General features: G+C 35.9%; 1 long non-coding RNA gene across 3 annotated transcripts; it reads left to right on the top strand.

The window, feature by feature from the left end:
* Nucleotides 1-431: 431 nt before the first annotated feature.
* LOC26527884 lies at nucleotides 432-1,785 on the top strand. Of its 3 annotated transcripts, none has more exons than XR_006357245.1 (4): nucleotides 469-635; nucleotides 700-1,100; nucleotides 1,164-1,507; nucleotides 1,559-1,785. It is a non-coding gene; the product is annotated as an uncharacterized LOC26527884 (long non-coding RNA). The 3 variants fall into 3 exon arrangements; XR_001449097.3 differs by having other exon boundaries at nucleotides 470-635; nucleotides 1,579-1,785; XR_004364463.2 differs by having other exon boundaries at nucleotides 432-635; nucleotides 1,164-1,785.
* The last annotated feature ends 5,022 nt before the right edge of the window (nucleotides 1,786-6,807 follow it).

Below are 6,807 nucleotides of genomic sequence, written 5' to 3'. Positions count from 1 at the left end.
CATATGTTAGCTATGTATATATAAGAGCAATAAATATAAACGATTATGTATATGCATATGTGTGTATGTTCTAGAACTCTTGTATATAAGATACACAGATATACCTAAGACACCAGGTTGAAAGGGTGCTGTCGTTATACAGAAATATTTTTTTTTTTTTTAATTAAAAAAAAATAAAATAAATTAAGATCGCATAACATATCAAATCCTGTAAGAGTTGTATTCTTAAACTTGACAAACCCCTCTTATAGTAATATATGTAGGGATAGATATAGAGATGGGATATAGGTAAGCGTTTTTTGTATTAACATTAAGTAAACAATATTAATTTAACCCTCTTTTCACTTACTCCTCGCATAAGTTTTCTTAAACTAAAATCTATGCTTGGATAATTTAATTACCAGTAATACAGAAATGGAATGAGCTATCTAACAACTGAAGAACTAATACTGCAGTGTGGTATACAGGCAGATTTACTTGAACTTACAGACGTACAAACTGTTAAATGGTCAAGTTCTAGCTACGCTAGCGTCTTTGCACTTCCTGATCGGGAATATATACACTTTGTGGGATCTGTCACGCCTCCTTCTGCCTGGTATACACATTCTCAGCAAGACCATTCAATGGACTCAAAGGTATTATACATATATCAATATTTGAAGTTGAAGTTATGTAGCTAACAAATCTCCGCTCTTTAAGCCGGATTTCAGGAAAACTAGAAACCTCGCTATGGTCTGCGAAGTGTATAAAACTAAGACGGCGCAGCCCACACTATTGACACCTATGGCCCATTACCATCTCGCCGGCATTATATCTGGCATGCACACACTTTGTATTCGTAAGTGTTTTGGCCATAAATTTAACCATATACTACTTCAATGTTGCTGTCGTGGCCGTGGCTCAACTTTTGTTACATGCATAAATCAAAATGTTGATTTATAATAATTGCAAAAAAAAAAAACATACACACACACAAGCACGGAGTGAGAACACAGTCACAGAATGCTTTGAATTGTCGGCCACATGTCAACCGAGTCACAAAAAATACAACAGCAAAAATAAAACATTTGGACTCGGGTGCAAAAGGTCTTGCAGCTATGGTAAGTGTATAGAAGTACTGCGATCCTGAAAGCCATTCACGTAATTATCGGTGCACACGTCAGGGCCAGACTTATTTTAGACTATGGAGGCAACAACAATCTAACAAACGAATCACAACTAACCAAAACACAGGGCCAAATGAATTTGTGGCGCCAAAGGGGAAACAAAATAAATACAGGATAAGAATACGTGAAAAGCAGGCGCAACAAATCGATTTACGACTAGAGAAAAAACAATGAACAAAAGAAAGAAAGAGAGCAAGGGAGAGATTGGAAAGAAACCATGTTTGGCTAGTTCCAGGAAACATCAATGACTTTACTAAAAATGGATGATCCAAGCGTAAAATCCTCGCTACAACTATTGGAACATACTTTCAAAGGAATCCTCGTTGAATTGAGCTAAATGGGTAATACTACATCTGATATAATAGAAATACTATTACTTAAAATGCTTCAAGACTTGAAATTTGAAATATAGATATGCTCGCTTTGACACCCTTAGCTCAGAAGGATATAGTTCATATATTTAAGCCGATTGTAGAGCTGACGGATCGGAAAAAAACTTTATTCAATACAGTTTTAGACAAAGAAACTCAAAATTTCACGACTACTATTAGTTCAATATTAGTTTACCAATAAAATATATACACATATGTCGCTAGTGGGTGTGGAAATAAAAAATTAAGAAATCTACCTGTATCTTCCAAGCTGAGCGCCCCAAAATAGAACAATTCAACAAATTGAATTTTCCTTTTGAAATATGCATAAGTATCAAAACTGCCTGCTTTAGTCTGTAGCGCCCGATTGTAACTTGACATTGAAAGACTTTTCTGAACTAATTAACTATCGAGTAATGGAAATATTATTTTTACTATGTATATAAGTTTTTACCTCTTTTAACTGTATTGTTCGATGGTCTTAGAGCTCATTAATCTAATGTCGTCGACCCTTCCATTAAATATTGAAGATTGGTATTTGTAGGAAGTTCTCAAAGTATTTTTGATACATATATTGCAATTACAATCAAGTCTATCAGAGCTTTAAACTGTGCAAATAAACTCACTTTCAATCGTCGCACATATATCTATAGATCTACCATTGTTAAAGTGGCAAAACAGAGATACTACATTCTTCTAGACTTATAGAATCATATTATGCTATCAAGACTCTATTAAACGCCTGTATTTACCAATTACTTCTTAGCTCTATGGCTTGATATATATAGAAAATATGGGATTTTGTAATCATTTATACATATATGATCTTCAACGGTTTAATGTCATTTAAAATGAATTATTAATATTAATATGACTCATCTTCCATGGCTAAGTTCTATGCTTAAGAAGCATAACAATTGTATTCTTAATTAAGATATTTCTTTTTATTTAAACACGATAATCAAAAATTGGCATAATGGTTGATTATATATATAACATATATATATTTATATACATACATATATACATATGGCTATGAGTCATTGGCTCTTTCGTGACGTTCAGGTATTATGATGATCTTTTGTATCTATTGAGAACAACCACAAGCATGACAGTGCTGAATGAAATGGTATTTACCAATTTCGTAGCGCAGTGTAAGTGTTAGCTTTGGGCATTTAGCTCTGTTGGCGATGAACAGAAGGCTGGGACATGGGCGTAGCCTATTAATAATGCAAATCGTGGTGGGGTAAGTTGTGGGGGTAAGCAAATGCGCTAAGCGCAAAACAATTCAATCAAATTTAGTGCAACAAAGAGCGGAGTTCAAGATCTCCGTGCGTAGACCCGTACTATGAATATACACATACGCGCACTTAACTCGCGTAACGAAGCGAAATGGCTGGCTGAAAGGTGCCAAGTCATTGTGGGGCCATTAGCGGCGCATAGCTGCGGCTCGTCCTTTTTGGTCCTGGGCCCCGCATTGTGTGCCGTCAGCATGAAGAAGCGGAAAAATTTATTGACTGCACATATGTCACAGTTTTCTTGAGCCGTTGGCCGGACCCGTCGAACAATGTAATTCCATAATAGCCAGCGGCTCAAAATATATTTGAATTTGTATGCCACAGATGTCAACAATGTAGCATTTACTTACTGTCTGCTCGATTGAGATGTTGTTATTGTTGTTGCTGGTCAATTGGCCACTTAGGCAGCCGGATCGCCCCCTCCTCGATGCACAGACATCCTTCCAATTGAAGTGTGACTGTTACGCTTAAATGTGCAAGGCATTGATTGAGTCACGTACTCGAGACCGGAATAACCGCTAAGCGAAGGTGGATCGATTGAGGTGCCGAGAAATCCATTTTCCAATACATACTAAATAGGCTGAAATGAATGTAAAAGGCCCGAGCTAAATATTATATAAAGCCATCGAGCGAGTAAGAAAGAGACGGCGCAGTTTCTTGATGTCATTTGATAGTTAAACAATAACGTTTATATACAAATTTAATAAGAGATCGAATACTTTACTTGGATATCTACTTTATTTCAGATCTGGATCATGGCCTGTGTCTAGCCTCAAGTTAATTAACAAAAAACTAATATACTCTTTAAAATTAATAAACGAACCCACAACTGCGAATTACATGGCCAACTCTTATTAATATTAATATGAAAGTGCCGAACCCTAAGTCTTTGGCAAAGCGTTTGCCCAAGCGAGAGTTGGTATTCGACATAGGAAGGTCGGAATGTAAACCTTAAGCACAATGAGCAATATGCTGCAACCATTTTTTTTGTTTTTTTTTTTTAATGAACAAAAAACCAAACAACGTCAACAGCAAAAGAGCCAAAAGAGCACCCAACAACAACAACACCAGAAACAAAGCGTACAAAAAAATAAATAATTACCGATGACCATGTCATACACGCCCACCTTAAAAAACCCCCAACTAGGAACAAGCAAGCGTGCTCTAACCCAGACGGACCGATCCGCCGATACCCTGTAAACAGTCCTAGCAAGTCCGCTGTCATGAGGAACCACAGAAGAATGCTCCCTTGTATGATATAAGAATAAAAAAATATAACAATAAAAGAATAAGAAAATATGAATGTAGGAATGGAAGAATAGAAATTGAAGAAAATATGAATATAAGCCATAAATTAAAGAAGATTATATTCTTAAATATCTAAACATACTATCTATAATACTAAACTAGAGAATATGTGAACATTCATATATGAACATATGAGCAATGAATGGAAGATTATATTCTTATATTCCTATATGCATAAATATTATATGCATATTCCTATATGCCTCATCATATTTATTCTACGAGTCATGATATCCCAGCATCACAGTATCTTTAAGGGGTATTCGGTTAGAAGTGATCTGTGGCCTAAGCAGCGATAATCCGAACTAAATGTGCAGAGTCCTAATGCTGCAGGTTGAAGTGGTTTAGGATCGTCCGCAAGGATCACGGCCTCTGGACGATGCTCTCTGTAACTTCAAACCCGATTCTGTGGAAAAGGGCGGTACGGTTTTGTGAAAGATGAAACACAAAGAACGGCCGGGCAACTGTCAAGTGGTTGTATAACATTTATATTATTTATAATTTTGATTAAAATTAGAGCGATCGCACAGAGTCCCTCAAGTCCACTTGAGCAAACGTGTCACGGTCAGCCGATGCGGCTCGGCGGATCACTCGTCTCACTCGTGCACTTGCCCAAGGAGCAGTTGAGTTGAGCTGGGCTCATGCAGCAACTTTATGCATACTGAGCGGCTCCCGTTTGCTAAGTACGTGTGACACGGTCTTCAAGAGCACCTTGACAGCCTCTAAATGTGTCAATTGTAAGTGTGGGGTGTCAGCTAGCGCCAAATTCTGAGAAGGTTTTCTCGAGTCGTATGCGAGTGGCACTTGATGCGCAGCCCAAAAGGCAAGTATGATAGATTGCCCTTAAATATGAATATTACTAGCGGGTGGGTATATTAGTTTTACAGATGTGCTCCTTATGCCACGCCTGCATGTGTAAAATTACCCAATGGCTGATATTAGCCTTAACCTTACTCACAGCATTACTGAAAGTCTAGTTCTCGAAAATAAGTTAGCAAGAATTGTGCTTATTTTAGTACTGCTACAGCTAGTATAATCGTTCTGAGTTGGCTCACTTGAGGAATCAGAAGACTAAGCTCAGCAGAGTCAAGTATTCGATGAAGGATCTGGATTTGATAGGACATGATTGTTTATACACTGAAACCATCAAATGGGGGCATTGGGATATGGGAGTATATTTGTTTTGTGAACAAATCGATACAGCCATGCCCGTCTGTCAGTATATGAACGCGTCGATCTCTGCATCTATAAGAGCTGGAGCCTTGACATTTTTTATAGAACCCTATATAACCCGCGCACGTCAATTTGCTTCAAATAATCCCCACCTATAGTCTTTTAAAATGTAGCATACCTACCACTTAAGTATAGTATTCTTTACATTAATTATGCCTGCTGAGATATATTATTCTATCCTTTCAAAAAGATAAGTCTATAAATAGAGTTAGTTTAGATGACTATCAAGATAAGCATTCATGTATGCAAAAATAAATCCAAGTTGTAGTATTATCTATGATATGTATAAATTTATACAACACATTTATAAAACTTTGTTTCCTCCCCATGTTACTTTAATGTTTCAACATTATCATATTGAATATATTTAAACATTTCTTTGGCTTTCCAATGGTAAAGATTTCAGCTTTGACTTTTTGTTTTGTTGGGTTTTGTTGAGTTTAGTTAATGGCTCAACAAATTTCAATTTTGTAGATGATTAATTATGGGGCTGACAGGCGTGGCAGCTCGTTTGCCGCTCATTCACACTGTCTGTATGAATTCTTGTTCGTATAAGTTATCTTACACGAAGCACTAATTCAACTATGCATAAACATGATTTAGTCATTCACAATGTGGGTCTTACCTGGTTTTTGCTCTATTACACTTTCAAACTCATTTTCATTTAACTGGACTTTAGGCTATACATAAATAACAGAGATATATATTGTTATGAATTTATATATACAAAATTATATTATTGTCAATTTATAGTTCTCGGTTAGGAAAATCAAAATATTTTTCTAGTTTTCCTCAATATTCCCTAGGCAAAATTTATGAAATATGATGAAATATATGAGGCTTCTTCTAACCCTTTGACTAAAACCGTGAGAAGTCGAAAAACTGGCCATAAAAAACACACATAAATTGTAAGCCGCAATAATTTTTGGAATATGTGTTTCGGGGTAATTTCAAATAGACAAAAAATGTCTGCTTAGTCAGTGGATATACTAAACACATATTCGCACTTTCTCTTAGACGCGTTCATAGCCACTAAAAAAAAGCACACACACATGTGCATACAGACTTTTTGCATTGCGTTTTAGCCATGTTTACGGCAAATTCACTTAATGAATAACTTTCATTATTTATAGCCCGATCGTAAAGCTTTGGGAAGCCATTCAGTTATACAAGAAATTCCTTTTTAAACATTTTTTCAATTGTGTAAATTGTCCGAGTACCTAAAGGCCACAAAAATAATAGTTGAAAAAAAGGTTAACCCGTTCTGCGTGTGATTTACGACTATAGATATTTCAAATCAAATGTTTCAAATAGAGCACTGTACATATGAGGACTGCCAGCACTGAATAGAAGATTTATATACATATATGATTCTACATATATTATATATTGTATGTGAAGTGAAAAAATTATATATATCTATTAGCTTTC

This window comes from Drosophila mojavensis, unplaced genomic scaffold, assembly GCF_018153725.1.
Source record: "Drosophila mojavensis isolate 15081-1352.22 unplaced genomic scaffold, ASM1815372v1 contig_136, whole genome shotgun sequence".
Lineage (NCBI taxonomy): Eukaryota > Metazoa > Arthropoda > Insecta > Diptera > Drosophilidae > Drosophila > Drosophila mojavensis.
The sequence above is the reverse complement of the archived record's forward strand: the minus strand, read 5'-3'. Positions and strand labels throughout refer to the sequence as shown.